This window comes from Kogia breviceps, chromosome 10 (genome assembly GCF_026419965.1).
Source record: "Kogia breviceps isolate mKogBre1 chromosome 10, mKogBre1 haplotype 1, whole genome shotgun sequence".
NCBI classification, from domain to species: domain Eukaryota; kingdom Metazoa; phylum Chordata; class Mammalia; order Artiodactyla; family Physeteridae; genus Kogia; species Kogia breviceps.
In genome coordinates this window covers 79315400-79333281 of record NC_081319.1, presented here as the reverse complement: position 1 = coordinate 79333281, position 17882 = coordinate 79315400, and the positions used below count along the sequence as shown (strand labels likewise).

At 44.5% G+C, this 17882-nt stretch overlaps 1 protein-coding gene across 1 annotated transcript in view; it reads right to left on the bottom strand.

The window, feature by feature from the left end:
* MEP1A (meprin A subunit alpha) overlaps positions 1 to 14291 on the bottom strand; it is a 50301-nt gene extending 36010 nt beyond the window's left edge. The window contains exon 1 of the mRNA XM_059076540.2: positions 14222 to 14291. The gene's annotated coding sequence lies outside the window, so the exon portion shown is untranslated. The remainder of the gene's footprint in view (positions 1 to 14221) is intronic.
* Between the last annotated feature and the right edge of the window lie 3591 nt (positions 14292 to 17882).

Here is a 17882-nt window from a genome sequence, read left to right as displayed (position 1 = left end):
TCCTTGGTGGCACAGTGGTTAAGAATCCGCCTGCCAATGCAGGGGACATGGGTTTGAGCCCTGGTCCGGGAAGACCCCACATGCCTCAGAGCAACTAAGCCTGTGCACCACAACTACTGAGCCTGTGCTCTAGACCCCGCGAGCCACAACTACTGAGCCAACACGCCGCAACTACTGGAGCCTGAATGCCTAGAGCCTGTGCTCCATAACAAGAGAAGCCACTGCAGTGAGAAGCCTGCACACCGCAACAGAGAATAGACCCCGCTCACCGCAACTAGAGAAAGCCCTCAGGCAGCAACAAAGAGGCAACACAGCCCAAAATAAATAAATAAATAATTTTTTTTTTTTTAAAAAAAGAATTGTACTACAGGTGCATACAGCAACATGAATAAATCTCCAAAGCATTATGCTAAGAGAAAGATGCCAGATACGAACCATATGCTGTGGGATTTCACTTATATAAAATACTAGAAAAGGCAAAACTATCGTAAAAGAATCCAAATCAGCAGTTGCCAGGGGCCAAAGGTTGGGAATAGAAAGAGACTGACTACAAAGGGCAAAAGGGAACATTTGGGGGTAACAAAAATATTCTATATCTTGATTATGTTGGTGGTTATGCAGCCTTATAAATTTGTCAAAACTCAAGAAATTGTACTCTAAAATGAGTGAATTTTATTGCAGACAAGTTACATCTCAGTAAAGCTGACTTAAAACAATCAGGGAGGGCTTCCCTGGTGGCGCAGTGGTTGCGAGTCCGCCTGCCGGTGCAGGGGACACGGGTTCATGCCCCGGTCCGGGAGGATCCCACATGCCGCGGAGCGGCTGGGCCCGTGAGCCGTGGCCGCTGAGCCTGCGCGTCCGGAGCCTATGCTCCGCAACCGGAGAGGCCACAGCAGTGAGCGGCCGGCGTACCGCAAAAAAAAAAAAAAAAAAAAAAAAAAAAAAAAACCAATCAGGGACATGGGTCCTCTACCCACCCCTTCCACTTAACATACTAGAAGACCTCAGGCAAAACACTGAAACTGTGTTTCGATTTATTCTTTTATAATATGGGGCTCATGAGACCTGAACTGCCTCTTTTTTACTAAGTCGAGAGAATTTCAAATGTGCAAGAGAAAGGCTTTACAGTGTATCAAATCCCATGTAAGTAGGAAATTTAATTGTTCTTGTTCCCTCACTGAAAACTATTCTATCTGGATTCTCAGAGGCCTGGAGTAAGTTCAATTTGATAGGTTTCATGACATTTGGGGTCTTGATCTTCTTATAAGAAGGGCAGCCTCAGACACTGTGATGGGGCTTTAGAGTCCTGGGTCAGCATGTTTCAGAGGAGAACCAGCCACATCTGTTTTGGATTTGGACCATCAAGAGGCTGAGCTGATGGAAACATCTTCTGAAGCTTTTTGCCAATGACCACACATCCCTACATCATGAGCAAATCCATGTCCCCTGCCTGGCTGGATGAGAGACAAATGCTGAGGGTGGATCCATGGAGCCTGGTCACAGAACAAAACAAGCAGTTGATGGTTGGTTGTATGGTCAGAAAAGCTCCTTGATCCTCATCCAGGGATTTATATCTTTAGTGCTGACTATTTTCCTAAGAAGCAGAAACATTCTCTTTCCAATTCTGGATGCAGTTCTCATGCCACCAATTTTTATTTTATTTTATTTTACTTTGTTATTTTACACTATTCACACTAAGAAGGAACATGAGTAGCACAGAAAATCCAGCTTTGGCATATGACCCATCTGGTTGGTATTCAATTCAGTTACCAAAACTCTCTTGGTCCCATGCTGGATTCTGAGGAGAAAACAAGAAGAATATTGCATATTCCTTGTCCTCAAGGCCTTTCAATGTAACTTTTCCTGACGGTTAAGCCTCTTCATTTAGTGGGTAAGGAAAACAAAAACATCTGTAACATGAAAAGGTGTCCATTATGAAACATTTAATAATTAAATTATTTTAAAATATGAAAAAGGAAAAAAAATCACCACCGATCTCACTCTTGACATATAGTCTGTTTCCTTCCAGTTTCTTACTACTTATATATGAATATTTTATAATAATATAAAATTTTATCCACTGAAATATTGGCCACCAGGGCTCTCAAGGAGTCATTGAGTTGGAATGACACTTATTTTTTCTAAATTATTCTTCTCTAGAATGTTCATTTGTGCTCAATCCTCCCCCAGCAGATATTCACCAATGCAGAGCCCCACCAAAAACACGGGGGTCCTTGGATGCCTCAGCTTTTTAAAGGATCATGTCTATTAATTTTTTCTATATTCATAATTAATACTTATTCATTGCAAAAAGTTGAAAGACACAGTAGGAAAATGCTAACTTTAATCCCACCACCAAAAATAACCTCTGCTAGCATCTTGGTATATGTCTTAGATTTTCCCCCATGCTTATTTTTCTTTATAAGAATGTTAGTTACATTAGGTTTATAGACTGGCTTATAAATGTTTCCCCATGTCAATAGATATTCCTCAACAACACACTTCTCAGTGGCTCCATATAATTCCATTGAATGGATGGATGGGATGTAACCAGCCAAGCCTGTGCTTTGTGTGGAGGTTATTTTCAGTTGATTCTTCTTATCACAGGCAATGTGGCAATAAATATCCTTGCATTTGCGATTGCATGTACTTTCAGCTATTGCCTTAGAACAAATTCCAATAAGTAGAATTGCTGAGTCAAAGCGTACTGAGTAGTTTTACGTTTTTAAAGCAATATAATGACTAAAGATCTCCAATTTTCCCACCCTCTAAAAGCATGTCACAGAAAGGTGAAGGTAGTTTGAACTCCTTTAGCCAAAGACTCTGAGAATGCAGGAGTTAACTCTTGAAGAGGGAAGCAAAGTAATTGTGCTGTGGTTTGGAGGCTTAACAAAAGGCAACACAAAAGTGAGGGATATTAGGACTCATAACATGGGTAAAGCAATGTCCATTCTTATTCTTTGTTAAATGCTGTGATACGAGTAATAATACATTTACCAAGAGCAGAAAATGTGTTTCCTGTCGTAGGTCCTTCCAATGGGATAATGGCTATGAACACAATAGACATGGCAGGTATCTTAAGGGACAAAGAAATTCACCTTGTGTTACCTGTAGCTGCAACCAGAACAGAGCCAATTTTTAGCATCATTAAATCACTTAATCTTCACTCAAGCCCTCTGATGTATGTTAGGGTTGACTGTGCCTGGCTCCCCATCAAGTTCATGTGGTGAAGCCCTAACCTCCAGTGTGGCTGTATTTGAGGATGGGGTCACTAAAGAAGTCATTAAGGTTAAATAAGGTCATAAGGGGTGGGGCCCTGATCTTATAAGAAGAGACACCACGGAGCCCACTTTCTTGCTCTCTGTATGCATGCATTAAGGGAAGGCCAGGTGAGGAGAGAGCAGGAAGACAGCCATCTACAAGCCAGGAAGAGAGCTCTCACCAGAAACGGAATTTGTTAGAACTGTGATCTTAGACCTTCCAGCCTCCATTACTGTGAGAAAATACATTTCTGTTCTTTACGCCATCTAGTCTGCGGTATTTTACTATCGCAACCCAAGTAGGCTAGTACCCCATGGAGACCATCATCATCACCTATGCTATAGATGAGAAAACTTCGAGAAAAATTAATAAGTTGTACAAGGTCACAGAGTAAGCAGTAACCAGCTTTTAAATTCACCTCTGTCTGATGCCCATGTTCTATCTGCTTTATCCCTTTGACTCTCCAGTGGGAAAAATTGGTGACTATCCTTCAAGTGTGATTTGAGACACTCTATTCAGCCCTTTTAGGACCCCAAACACATCCCTAATCATGTTTCCGTTCCTGAAAAAACCACCATTGTTCCAAAGTCTCCTCTCTTTTTTGCCCCCCTCCTATGAAATTCTGAAACCCCTAAATAGAATAATATTTTAGCCAAGGAATCTGACATGTAGCCCCCTCTCCAAAGGTACAGCCCACCTGAAATTTTAGAACATGAGTCCAATTATCTAGACTCAATAAGGAGACCAACCAGGCCTGACCAGTTTGCTCACCAAAGCAACTGTATTACAGACAAACGTCAAACAAGGAGGCTTGAATCAATAAGTGGTCATCATTAAAACTAAATGTAATTATTATTTAATTTAGAGCTACTTAATTCTGTTGTCATCACATCTTAAAATTCTGTTGTAATTACAGGCATGATGAAAGTTTACTAACAAAAATAAAACAAAGAACAAAGTCTCCATTATGTCCTTGACTTTTTTTTTTGAGTCTCATCAGCACTAGCAAGCCAGGCACAGACTTTCTCAAATGCCCTTGTTGTCAATTAAATATCCATGCGGGCCTACACACTCACAAAAGACTTCAGACTATGCGTCCTGATCCTAAAAACATGTAGACAACTCATCTATTAACTTTTTCAGCCATTCTTTACTCAAAGAAACCCCTACCTCAGTTACAATACACCCAACTGCCCCAAAGTAGAAACTTGGGAACCATCTTTGCCTCTTCTCCCTTATAGCAATCAATTTCAGTAAGTTCTGTGGATTCAGCCTCAAAACCAACTCTCAAAACCATCCGCTTCAGGCTCTTCCCCATTATCCCCACCCCATCACAGGTCAGCATCGCTAATCCCTTCTAAACTGGATCAGCCTCCTAAGTCCTCCCCACCCCCCAATTCACTTAATCTAGGGTGAGAAACTTCAAAATGTTTAAGGAGTGCAGAACAGTAAGACACTACTAAAAATGGTCTGGTTTTGTATTTGCCATACTACAAGTATCTCTGTGTGGTCTTTTATGTTAATGCTGTCTTCATGAAGTGTCTTAAATTCTTAGCAGGACCTCAGATTTGTGATGCTTTATGATTTGAGGACAAGTCACTCACTTCTTGGAGCTTTGGTTTCCTTATCTGTAATATGATGTCACATCTTGAGGATTAACATCTCAAATTCTAAGGTTCTATGACGTCTTGAAGAAACTTACTATCCACTTCTAAGATTTTTTTTTTACTTTCATAGGGATACAGTGTGTACATTTGTGGGGCTAGTGCAGGGTCCCCAACCCCCAGGGACCGGTTCCTGTTAGGAACCGGGCCGCACAGCAGGAGGTGAGCAGCGAGTGAGTGAGTGAAGCTTCATCTGTCGCTACCCATCGCTGGCATCACCGCCTGAACCATCCCCCCCACTCGCGCCCCCAGCCCCCGTCCATGGAAACATTGTCTTCCACGAAACCGATCCCTGGTGCCAGAAATGTTGGGGACCGCTGGGCTCGTGTATTTAGACTGGTTTATACTTCCCGACTGAAATCTGTCTCTTTGGTTTTACATAGTCCACAAGAGGGCACCCACTTTCTAGCAAATTGGACAGTATAGCCTTGGTTTCACAGAAATCTTTCTCTTAAATCTCAGAGACGGGCTTCCCTGGTGGCGCAGCGGTTGAGAATCCGCCTGCCGATGCAGGGGACGCGGGTTCGTGCCCCGGTCCGGGAGGATCCCACGTGCCGCGGAGCGGCTGGGCCCGTGAGCCATGGCCGCTGAGCCTGTGCATCCGGAGCCTGTGCATCCGGAGCCTGCGCTCCGCAGCGGGAGAGGCCACAACAGTGAGAGGCTCGCGTACCGCAAAAAAAAAAAATCTCAGAGAAATTCCAGCAAGCACAAGATGATAAGCAATTTACAATGCACTTGTAACTTACTTAGATATTTCAAATGATAATTGTTAGTACAAATAGATTTCAATTTTAAAAAAATGAATGTCCTGACAATGGGATGAATTTGTGATTTTACCCATGCTGTCGGAGTGATGAAACATGTAAAATTCGCATGAAGCTAGGCTTGAAGTTCTATTCAACGCTATAGAGAATCCCCAGTTCCTTAACTTACCAACTTCTTGCTCAGTGGTCGTGCCTCCCAGTTACTTTTGCTTGATCTACCTCAGAGGGCTGTTGTGGAGATTAACTCAAAGTATATGAAAATAACTTGAACTAGTACCTGAATGTAGGCTACTGTTATTAGACAGGAGTTTATTGCTGAAAAATCGGGACTTGGGATGTGTGTTAATTATCTTAATTATAATTAGATATTGGTAGGAGAAAAAAGGCCAAATGAGATCATAAAAGATCCAGTTTTTCTTCCTGAAATGTATTTGTTTGAAATTCTCATCAAATAGAAGAAAGATGCTCACGTAAATAGCATGTTTGCTGTCAACAACATCATCCTTTTTATGCTTTTTATGGTGATTAACAAAATAAGGCCATTGGGTCAAACATTCTCATTGTAAAAATGATTCAAGGCAAAATGCTTTGCAAAATCATTTGGAGAGCAACTAAGCCGTTTTGAAGGAAGACTCTTTCAAACATTTAGAGAAGTTGATTCAAAGATGCTCACTTATGGGGTTTAGGTAAATTGTAATGGGGTTTGGTGATGGAGAGTGGTGATGGTGAACGGGGCGGGGTAAAACTGACAGGGAAAAGGCAGGGGCTAGAGAAAGGAGTTGCGGGATCTAGTGGAGGGGGGTGGACAAATTGAGAGTCAAAGGGACCCTGCAGGCAGGCAGACATTAGGCCAGCACCTCAGACACCAAAGAGCAGCTGCCAGGCAAACCAGATGCCAGAAGGACTTAAAATATCTCATCAAAGGCAAAGCAGGGCTTCCCTGGTGGCGCGGTGGTTGGGAGTCCGCCTGCCGATGCAGGGGACGCGGGTTCGTGCCCCGGTCCCCGAGGATCCCACGTGCCGCGGAGCGGCTGGGCCCGTGAGCCATGGCCACTGGGCCTGCGCATCCGGAGCCTGTGCTCCGCAACGGGAGAGGCCCAGGTACAGCAAAAAAAAAAAAAAAAAAAAAAAGGCAAAGCAGCCACTCAGGAGGCTGGTCAGGGCATCAGGAGAAGACGTGAGAGATGACATTCACAAGGACTTCTTATATGAGGTTGTAGAATTCGTAGAAAGAACAGGAGCTTCTTCCCTATGGGTTTGAGTGACTTTGAGAACATGAATTCATGTCTCTGAGGCTGTTTCTTCAACTGTAAAATGAGGATGATGATTCCTACCTCTCAGTGTTGCTGTAAGGATTTAATAAATTAATACAGAGAAAGCCGCACGTGGTAAGTACTACAAAAGCATCATCAGGATGTCCTACCTTCTCTTCATCGTCACTTTTATATTCATCATTATCACTATATTATCATCAATATCATTGTCATCGCAGTTTTTCTTCTAAGGCTTGCTGATGGAAGCCCTGACGTAGATGTACCTAGTTAAGGCTTGTACGCCGTCCCGTGCATGAAAACAAAATTAAAACCAACACTCTGATAAAGTACAACAACATACACCAACCCTGTGGCCAAGCAGTTCTACTCCTATGTATTTACCAAAAAGAAATGAAAATACGAGTAAATAAAAAGTCATGTACCCAATATTTATTGCAGGTTTGTTTTTCTTTTTGTCTTTTTTGTGGTTGTTGTTTCTGTAAGTAGGAACATTTAACATTAGGTCTATCCTTTTCACAATATTTTAAGTGCACAAAACAGTATTGATAACCACAGGCACGATGTCATGCAGTAAATCTCTGGAACTTAATCATCTTGCATGAATAAAATTTAATTCCCATCACATAGCAACTTCTGATTTCTCCCTTCCCCCAGCTCCTGACAATTACCAATCCACTTTCCACTTCTCTGAGCTTGACTATTTTATATACCTCATATAAGTGTAATCATGCATTATTTGTCCTTCTGTGATGGGCTTATTTCATATAGCATTATGTGCTCCAGTTTCATCCATTTTGTTGCATATTGCAGGATTTCCTTCCAGTTTAAGGCTGAATAATATTCCACTGTGTGTATACACTACAGTTTCTTTATCCATTCATTTGTCAATGGACATTTAGGTTGTTTCCATATCTTTAGTTATTGTGAATAATGGTTCACTGCAGTTTTTTTGTTTTGGTTTGTTTTTTTGCGGTACGCGGGCCTCTCACTGTTGTGGCCTCTCCCGTTGCGGAGCACAGGCTCCGGACGTGCAGGCCCAGCGGCCATGGCTCACGGGCCCAGCCGCTCTGCGTCATGTGGGATCTTCCCGGACCGGGGCACGAACCCGCGTCCCCTGCATCTGCAGGCGGACTCTCAACCACTGCACCACCAGGGAAGCCCGGTTCACTGCAGTTTTAATCACAATGGTCTCAAACTAGAAGCAACTCAAATGTCCATCAAGTGGTGAATTAATTCAAAAATTGTGCTATATTCAGCCAGGGAACAAACTACAGATGCAATCAATAACATAGATGAACCCCAAGCACATTGTATTGAATGAAAGAAGCCAAACACTAAGGAATGAATACTAATGATTTACTTAGATGAAGTTCAGGAATAGGCCAAACTAATTCACGGTAAACAGGAGTCAGAACAGAGGTCGGCGTCGGGGGGAAGGAGATGGTAGAGATTGACTGGAAAGGGGTCTGGGGGAACTATCTTAGGCTATAGGAATATTCTAATCCTATTTGGGGTGGACATTTCACAGGTATACACGTTAAAGTGCTCTTGTAATCTTTGTGCATTTGATGTATGTAAATTAAACCCCAATAACATTTTAGTTCTTTGGAAAAATAGGACAAAACAAATCCAAACAAACAAGACTATGATATTTAACGAGGCCAAATGAGCTCACAAAACAAAGCTGAGCTACCAAGATATAGTGGAGACCGCACACACAGAGATAGCTTCCCTGGCAAAGAGACAGAAGCAGATAGCGATGAATAAAGCAAGAGCAACTTTCCAGAAGAGCAGTCACATGCAAAGCCATTCAGAAAAATAATCAGCTGACAGAGGCCACCTGGCAAAGGCTTCCCTCTGTGACAGCTGAATTGTCATCAGGCATAATCAAGGTCTGTGAAAAGGGTTGGAGGGGCACATCCTGAGAATCTGTGTATTTTCTATTAAAATGTCTATTCACCCTGCAACAAGGTCCTCTGCTCGCCCTGCAAAGTATGTCTATAATCTGCTCACTTTTCGTGGCCTTTGCTGTGGTCACTGCAACCCAAGCCACCATCCTCTCTAGCTGGTTATAACAATAAGCTCAGTTAATGTGCCCCAGCTTGCACCCTCCCCCTCTGCAGCCTGTTCTCAGCACAGTAGCCAGAGACGTGGTTCACACTCCCCAGTGGTTTTCCATGATCCTTTAAGAGAAATGCCCGATTCTCACCTTGGCCCCCAAGGTCTATGTGAACCTGCTGCTGCCCACCTCTCCAACCACAGCTCCTTGCCTGGGGGCCCCCCCCACCCCACTCCGTGCTCCAGACACAGTGGCTTCTTACCATAGCTCCGACATTCTCATCTTGTCCCAGACACGGGGTTTTCTAGTTGTGCCTGGAATGATCCTCCTCCACAGCTTCTTGCTTTGACTTCACTGAGGTCAACTGTTCTGATTGGCCTCTACTTGGAGGTACCTTCCCTGACTCCCCTTTACTAAATGACACCTCCAGTTACCACCTTTCCTATTAACCCAGATGATGGCTCATTTTATGTGTCACCTTGTTTAGGCCAAGGGGGTGCTGAGATATTTGCTCAAGCATTATTCTGGGTCTTTCTGTGAGGGAGTTTGGGGATGAAATTGACATTTAAATCCCTATATTGAGTGAAGCAGACTGCCCTCCCTAATGTGGGTGGGCTTCATCCAATCAGTTGAAGGCCTGAACAGAAGAAAAGGCTGAGTCTCTGCCAGGTAAGAGAGGATTCTCATGCCTATTGACAGAGAGAGGGGGAGAGAGGGGGAGAGAAAGGGAGAGGGAAAGAGAAATCTTCTATCAGTTCTGTTTCTGTAGAAAACCCTGACTGATACAACTTGCTTAGTTTCTCCCACGGCACCTATCACCATCTGATACACTGTATATTTCTGAGGTTATTTGTTTATTGCCTATCCCCCTCATGTAAGTTCATGAGGGCAGGAACTTTGTTATATTCTCTGCTGTATTTCTACTGCCCAGCACATAGTAGGTGCTCAGTAAACACTGAACAAATTGTTCTATTTGAAAAACTGTCTAAGAAGACGCAAAAGGCTTTCTCTCACAACACCAGACAACTACAGTGGGCTCCTCCACTTTTGTTATTCATGAGAATCCATAGGAACCTTTTCGCACTTTTAAAATATGATTTTGAGAAGAGGGCTGTAAGCATCACCAGGCAACCAAGGGAGTCCACGGTACGCAAAGGTTAAGAACTTACCCTGCTCAAGGAAAACGGCTTGAGGGCAGGAATTACATCTTCCTCATCAGTAGTCACAGCACTTAACACAGTTCAGAGGCTCAACACATATTTATCGAGAAGAGGGAGGGATGGGGCCCCCGGGTGAGCCCAGCAGTTCACAATGGCTGAGTTCGGCCTTCACACCAGGTGCCCCGTGAAACGCTGCCCACACCTCTGGCACTTAATTGTCACAGTAACAGTCTTTTGAAGACAGAACATAATTCTCCTCAACTCACAGATGAGAAGTTTAGAGACGTTACGTTTCCAAGGTTCAACACCTCACAGATCCATCTGACCGGGAATCCAAGTTCGTATCCGCTGGGCCCCTCTCCCCTGGGCTAGGCCAGCACTTCCCAGCTGGTCTATCTGCTCCAATCCATTTGCAGGGCCACTAGGTCACCCCACCCCGGCCTGAAGTCCCTCTGAGGCTTCTTGACATCATCCAGGTGCCATCCCACGGCCAACTGTGAGCTGCCTTCATTTACCCTCTAGGGATCCCCTTTCCCCACCCCGTGGTCACCCCTTTCACAGCCCATCTTCACTTGTGATTGTTTGGGGTTAACTCCCTGCCTCCCTAGCTGGACAGGATCTAGTCTGTTTTGCTCATTTAAGGCAAGCACCTCGCATAGTGCCTGGGCCATGTTGATCATGAAGAGATGGATCCAGTCTATGAGTAATAAAGATATGATTATCTACTGTGAAGAATCCATCTATCTGTTTTCTATGAAATGTCTAGAAAAGGTAAATCTATAGAGAAAGAGGGTCATGTTTGCTGGGAGTGGGAATGTGGAGTGACAGCCTATTGGGGAGGAGGGATCTCTTGGGTGTGATGAAAATGTTCTAAATGTTCTAAAATTCTTAAAATCATTGAATTTTACATTTATAGTGAGAGCACTTTATGACATGTACATTATACCTCAATAACATTGTTAACAACAACAACAAAAAACACCTAGTGTTGGCTAGCAAAGAATCAGCCGGTTCCAGAGATTCCTCTGGTGGCAGGAAAGATACCCCCAAATTGTATGTAGCTTAACATTTTTGTAAAAGCAATATGCAGCACCAAAGTTCACTGTTCCATAGGAAACCTTAACTTCTCGGTGGAAGGTATTTCACTACTTTGGATTCTTCAAGGTCTGTGATCAAGTTTCATGGCGACAGATAAAGAAGCCCACGGTCAGGTGATCGTGAGAATTCCAGTCCTGAACATTGAAAAAGAAATCTTTGTGGCTTAGTTTGCTTGAAAAGCAACACAATGTGCAGAACTTAGGAAGATGAGAGGAGAAGTTGTTTCTCCAATTTCTGAGCCCTTGGGGCAAAGTTGCTAAACAGTCACATGGTTCTTAGAGGGTAAAAGGTCTCTGATTTCTCTTCTGCAAATTTAGCAAGAGTTTGGAGTTTGGTGGGCCAACATGAAAGAATGTAGGTGGAAATAGGCGGGCCTGGACCCCAGTCATATTCCAGGAAGGAGCCGCTTCTTTGCCCTGATCCGGTCAAATGAGATGGGGCAAGAGATAGCTTTGCCCAGGGGCTGCGGCTGGACCTGGAGTTGCCACACGCCAGGCTCTGGTCCCCAGACAGAAAAATCACGGGACTTCTCAGGCTTAAGGTGCATGGAGAGCTGAAGGCTGGCTGCCCCAAAGCCCCTTGATCCTATGGAATCTAGGACTGCCTGAGGGTGGGGGTCAGAGCAGCAAAGCCAGAGGGGGAGAAAGTTCCATTGCTCCAGCTCTGGGTTGTCTCTTGTTGGGTGTTTGCTCTTTGGCACTGGGATCATTGGTGATACCTGACGGCCATGTAGTTGGTCTGCATCATTTTATAAGATGGAAGAAACAAGCCTTCTCAGGAGGAAGATTGATGCAATGACAGAGTACTAGACTGGAACCCGGAAGACCTGAATTCAAAGGCTAGTGCTACAACTAATCAGCTGTGTGACACTGGGAAAATCAGTTTTCCTCTCTGAGCGCCTGCTTGTCCATCTGTAAAATGAGGGGTTTGGGTGAGATGGATTGGAAGGTCCTTTTGACTCTGATACTCAGAATATTAATGACTCGAATTTCCTAATCATGGTGCCAGGGATACTTGCATTTATTCGTAAGAGGCAGGCATAGTTTTCACTGTTTATGAATAAGGAAACTAGGGATAAGGCAGGCTAACGGAATTGCTCGAGTTCAAAGTGCTTGGAAGCTGAATTGCTTGGACTTGCCCAGCTCTGTCTACACTGGGGCCTAAACCTCAACTACACAGCAGAGTGTGAGGGAATGTTGCTCATTCCCTGGCTTGGGGGCACCACAGACACTTCCAGAGGCCACTCGCTGCTACAGAAAAGCTGTAGTTTTTCCCCCCAATGTTATATCTAGAAAACTTTTAATATACAGAAAATTAAAAGAAACTCACAGAGAACACTGTTATACCTATTTCCTGCTAGCTTTTTGGTTTTTTTTTTTTTTTTTTTTGGCGGTACACGGGCCTCTTACTGTTGTGGCTTCTCCCGTTGCAGAGCACAGGCTCCGGACGCGCAGGCTCAGCGGCCATGGCTCACGGGCCCAGCCGCTCCGAGGCACGTGGGATCTTCCCGGACCGGGGCGCGAACCCGTGTCCCCTGCGTCCGCGGGCGGACTCTCAACCACTGCGCCACCAGGGAAGCCCCTCTGCTAGCTTTCATTGCTCACTTTGTCACCTCTCCGGTCATCTAATCATCCCACTGTCGTTTCATCAATCCATCTTATTTTTTGTGGAATCCTTTGGTTTTGATTAATTTTGAGAAAAGTCGCTCCTGTCAAGTTTTCTCAGTTCTTTCTCCCTGGTCATATACCATTGAATCATTACAGGAGCTAATGCAAAAGAAATTGGAGAGAACAGCTTCTACTCTCTACATCATCTTCCTGTTTCTGCATATCATGCTAGTCTTCCAGCAAACTAAGCCACAAAGATTTCCTTTTTCATGTTTTGTACTGGGATTCCCATGACCATGTGACTCTGGGCTCCTTTATCCTGCCTTACAGATGAAGAAACAACAGGCTCGTAAAAGTTAGCAGCTGGCTGAGTGTCACTTAGCTGGGAAGCACTGGAGCCCAAGCCTCTCTGGGGCTAAAGCCTTGACTCTTACCCCTATGCTCTCATACCCTCTGACATGGCACTTTTCCAAAACATGGGCATTATGCTTTCTCTTTGACCAATCTTCATTTATTTCCACTGGGGATTTTCTCCATAGGCAATTAACAGCTTTTATAGCCAAACAAGACAAAACAAAAACAACTCAGGGTTCATTCACTCAGTTATGACACGATATTCAAACATGGTATCTTAAAAGAGAATAATAAATCATGTGGCCCTTCTCTCATAAAGTTTAATATTTATAGTTTGGTTTTGTGTGTGTGTGTGTGTGTGTGTGTGTGTGTGTACTTGTGTGTATTCCATAATAGCTATTGCTTTTACAAACCAATGCCTTTGGAACTCAGTTCACAAGCTTGGCTGTTTCTTTTTGTTTGCTTGTCATGCTCTTAAAATGGAAAAAGAAGGGCTTCCCTGGTGGCGCAGTGGTTGAGAATCCGCCTGCCAATGAAGGAGACACGGGTTCGTGCCCTGGTCCGGGAAGATCCCACGTGCCGCGGAGCAACTAAGCCCGTGAGCCATGGCTGCTGAGCCTGTGCGTCCGGAGCCTGTGCTCCGCAACGGGAGAGGCCACAACAGTGAGAGGCCCGCATACCGCAAAAAAAAAAAAAAAAAAAAAAAAAAAAAAAAAATGGAAAAAGAAGTTTCATCCGGGTGCATCGGGGTAAGTGTCAGCACTGGTGTGATATGGGATTGTTCAGATTATTCAGCTGCCTCTCAAGACCCAAGCTTATTACCCTCAGCCTATCAGCTCAGCTCAAACAAGTACACAAATTCTGTTGCCAACTTGATTGAGTAGTGGGGTGACATTATGCTATGTGAAATAAGCCAGTCACAGAAGGACAAATACTGCATGATCCCATTTACATTCCATTTATAAAACAGCCAGACTCACAGAAGTAGAGGGCGTCTAGCAGAGGCAGCAGGAACCAGGGCCCAGTGTGCAGAGGCAGGGTAGCACCATGGATGTGTGGCCAGGCTGTGGATCTGGATTAAGTCCAAGGTCCTGGTATATACTACCAGGCAGTGACAGGCACCAGGGGTCTCTAAGGATGAGAATTCAGAAGTGAGCTTAGATTACAGCCTTGGGATCAGATAACAAACATTCTATTCTTCTTCGTAATTTTGATTTCTGTATTAACTCCATTTTAAAAGTCTGTCTTTTCTCTGAATATGGTAGCCCCATATAAATAGTATTATTCTTGATCAAGTGACTTTAAGAGTCTCCTTCCTGAGCGATTTTTAAATCCACAGTTTAGTCACTTTACCCTCTGAATTTGCCATCTCTTTACTTAATTACAAAAATGTTTGCGGGGGGAGGGATTCAGGAGTCAAGATATTATTGTCTCCTAAGGCAATATTGCAATAATCAAAGAAGATGAACTGAATGATCATTTTAAGTATTATGGGATAATTCCGTGTGAAATATGGGATCTGGTTAACTCATTTTTTTTGTTGGATGTTTTTGTCTTCACCCACGAAGTTTCTCTTTTCAGGGCTTTTAAGTGAACGTTGCCTGCCAACAGAGTATACAGGACAGAAACAGAAAACAAAGTGTTGGCCTGAATTCATAAGGTCAAGGATGAAAGTCAGAACACTGGTAAGAAACAACTTTAGTAATGTTTTTGGCTGAACCCAAGCTGTTTGGGACCTTCTCTCTCAAGCAATGCCAAATAACTGATGTTATAAAGAAAAATAAATCCCACAAACCTCTTTGATATCATAAATACCAAACAATAAGATTGTTGCCTGCACTTTTCCTGTTTTGTTTCATGAAAATACACCCTGAGTGCTCTGTTCTGTGGTTACAGTTCTTGGAATCTGTTCAGTAAATACTGATTTTAAAAAATAAGATATAAAAATTTTCCATGGCCAAGAAAAGATTTCCATGTAATTTAAAGACCCTTAAACATGAAAAGCAATGTACTAAGCGCTTGACGTGAGTCATCTCATTTAATTCTCCCCACAATGCTATGGTATAGACACTCTATCCTCCCCCAAGTTATGGACGGGGAAACCAGAGAAGTTAAGCAACCTGTCCAACATCTCTAACCCTGAAGGGTTAAAGCTCCATCCAATCCAGGCAGGCTTTAAAGGTTTTATGAGCAACAGCCAAGTGGTTTAGGGCAAGTCACTCAACCTCTCAAAATTTTAGTTTATGATGTCAACTGTGTACAATGATACCTGCCTTGCAGGTGTGTCGTACAGACTAGATATAGTACATGTAAAGTGCTTAGTACAGAATCTGCATCACAACAAATTCTTCGTACAAGGAAGTTATTTTGGTGTCCTCTTTCTGTTGTTCTTATAAGCTGTACAAAAACTAATGGGACAAGAAATATATTCCTTCTCCTAATGCCTCGATGAGGATAACAACGAAAGGAGGACTCAGTGAGGACACTGGGAGGCCGTGGGTTATGGACCAGGTGAAGGACCCTAGGAACACTTACTGCAGTTTGGCCCACGTCTGTCCAGCCAATGGAAGATGGGCTACTCTCTGTGCCATGACACTAGGCAGAGGGGGTATTTATGGACTGAACACTGGAGAGCCTCACTCAACCTACAAAAGGCATCCTTCCTGGATGCCTTTGGGATTCTCAGGGAAAAACTGAGCTCACGACTCTGGTAGAACAATAGCCATTACATGGACCAGGTACAGAGTGCAGATGCCAGCATGTTACATTGTCTCATCCACACAGAAACCAGGAAGTAAGGATTATTTTGCTTATTTCATAGGTGAGGATACACACCTAAGTCTATTTGACTCGTAAGCCCATGATCTTAAAATACTGTGTTTATGAAGAAACGCTGGTTGCAAGGGAGAAACAACCAGTTCAACGTGCTGTAAACAAAAGGGGAAATCTCATTATGAAAGTGGTATCCCACAGATTTCCTGAGAAAGGAGCCAGAACTGGAAACTAGAAAGTTGTGGGCTTGTGTGCTCTCTCCCTCCCTCCCTCCCAATCTCTCTCTCTCTCTCCTCATCTTTTCCTTCTCTTTCTAGAACACCCCTCAGCCCTTCCTCAGTCCTATCATAGAACTAGCTACTCCACACTTCTGACGTTATAAGCTATTGGTCCCTGCTCTCATGAAGACTTCAAGTTCCCAGGAGAAGAATATTTTTTTAACATTCGTTTTCTTTTTTTATTATCCATGTGGGGTGTGAAAACGGAAGAAGGGCCGCAGAATTCCCTGAGTTCAGCCTACTTTTACGTCGGAGTCTTGTGTACCTCTGGAAGTTGCTTAGGCGTCTGTTTAGACACCTCCGGGCAGCCGGCTTTATTGTGGGAGTCCTGGCTGTGAAAATACCCTCCCTTTTTACTACTGCCACCTCTATTAATTCCCCTCCACGAGTCCCCCGCTGGTTGAGGGAGCAGGCCCGGCCCCAGGGTTTCCCCGTCCCTCCCATCCCAGCCTCTGGCCCACGAGCTCTAGTCAACAATGTTCCTCTGACAATGGACACCCAGACCAGATCCAGACCAGATCTGGCCACCCTCTATGTCTGACCTCCAGGCCAGATTTCAGTGCCATTTGGTCAGCCCTGCACCTGGAGGCCAGTGCCTGGAAGGACAAATTGCCCCAGAGGAAGAGCCACCAGGGGTCACTCAGGGGTCAAAGACAATGAGGAAGGGGAAAGTACGAGTGAAGATGCATAAGGGCCCCAGGAGTGTCCCAGCTGAGATGGCAGATGCAGAACCTACCGCTTCCTCCCCTCTGGACCCAGCTCAGAGTCACAGGTCCTGAGGTGGCCTTTCTGAGGGTGTGCGGCCAGAGCCAAGGGTGGAGGGGAAATGGTGAAAAGGGGGCTCCTTGAGCGGGCTGAGGTCTTTGAATCGGCAGAGGGCTCAGTGAGGAGAATGGGGGCCCAGTGAGGGAGGAGGCTTATCTGTGGGCGGGTCATCAGTGAGGGGGCCCCATGAGAAGACAAGGCTCAATATGAGTGATGAAGGGGAAAACTATAGGACTTTTTTTTTTTTTTTTGCCAACGTGGGGGGCTCAGTGGCGCAACCTGCGCCCTTTTCCACACACTCCCACCCCTCTCCCTCCCTCCTCTCCCTCCTTCTCCCTCCCCCTTTCCCCTTCCCCTTCTCCCTTGGCCCACAAGCCTCTGCATGGGCTATGGTTGGTGGTGGGGGAGAAGTGTGAACTCGCAGAGAGGATGGAAACTCTGCACAGAGGTCAAGGGCAATGTGTGTGTGAGGGTGAGTCAGGACCGAAGTCGGAGACCCCCATGTCCCCTGGGTTTAGCCTCATTCCCCAGAACCGGCGGGCCCAGGGTCTCCCGCTTCATACTCCCAGGAGAAGATGTCTATTGGTCCAGCTGGAGTTGTTGCCACTGGTTGAGGACTGACTGAAGGATGGCAAGCAGGAACCATCCCTGTGAACTGCAGGGACTAGAGAAAGGAAATTGATGCTCGGGATGGATAAACACTAGACAAGGCATCCTCCACACCTATACTGCTCTTCTATAAGATGCTCAAGCATTTATTTATTTCAGAAAATTCAACTAAACATGACCTTTGTTAACATAAGCATTGAGGAGTGTGTAATTAAGA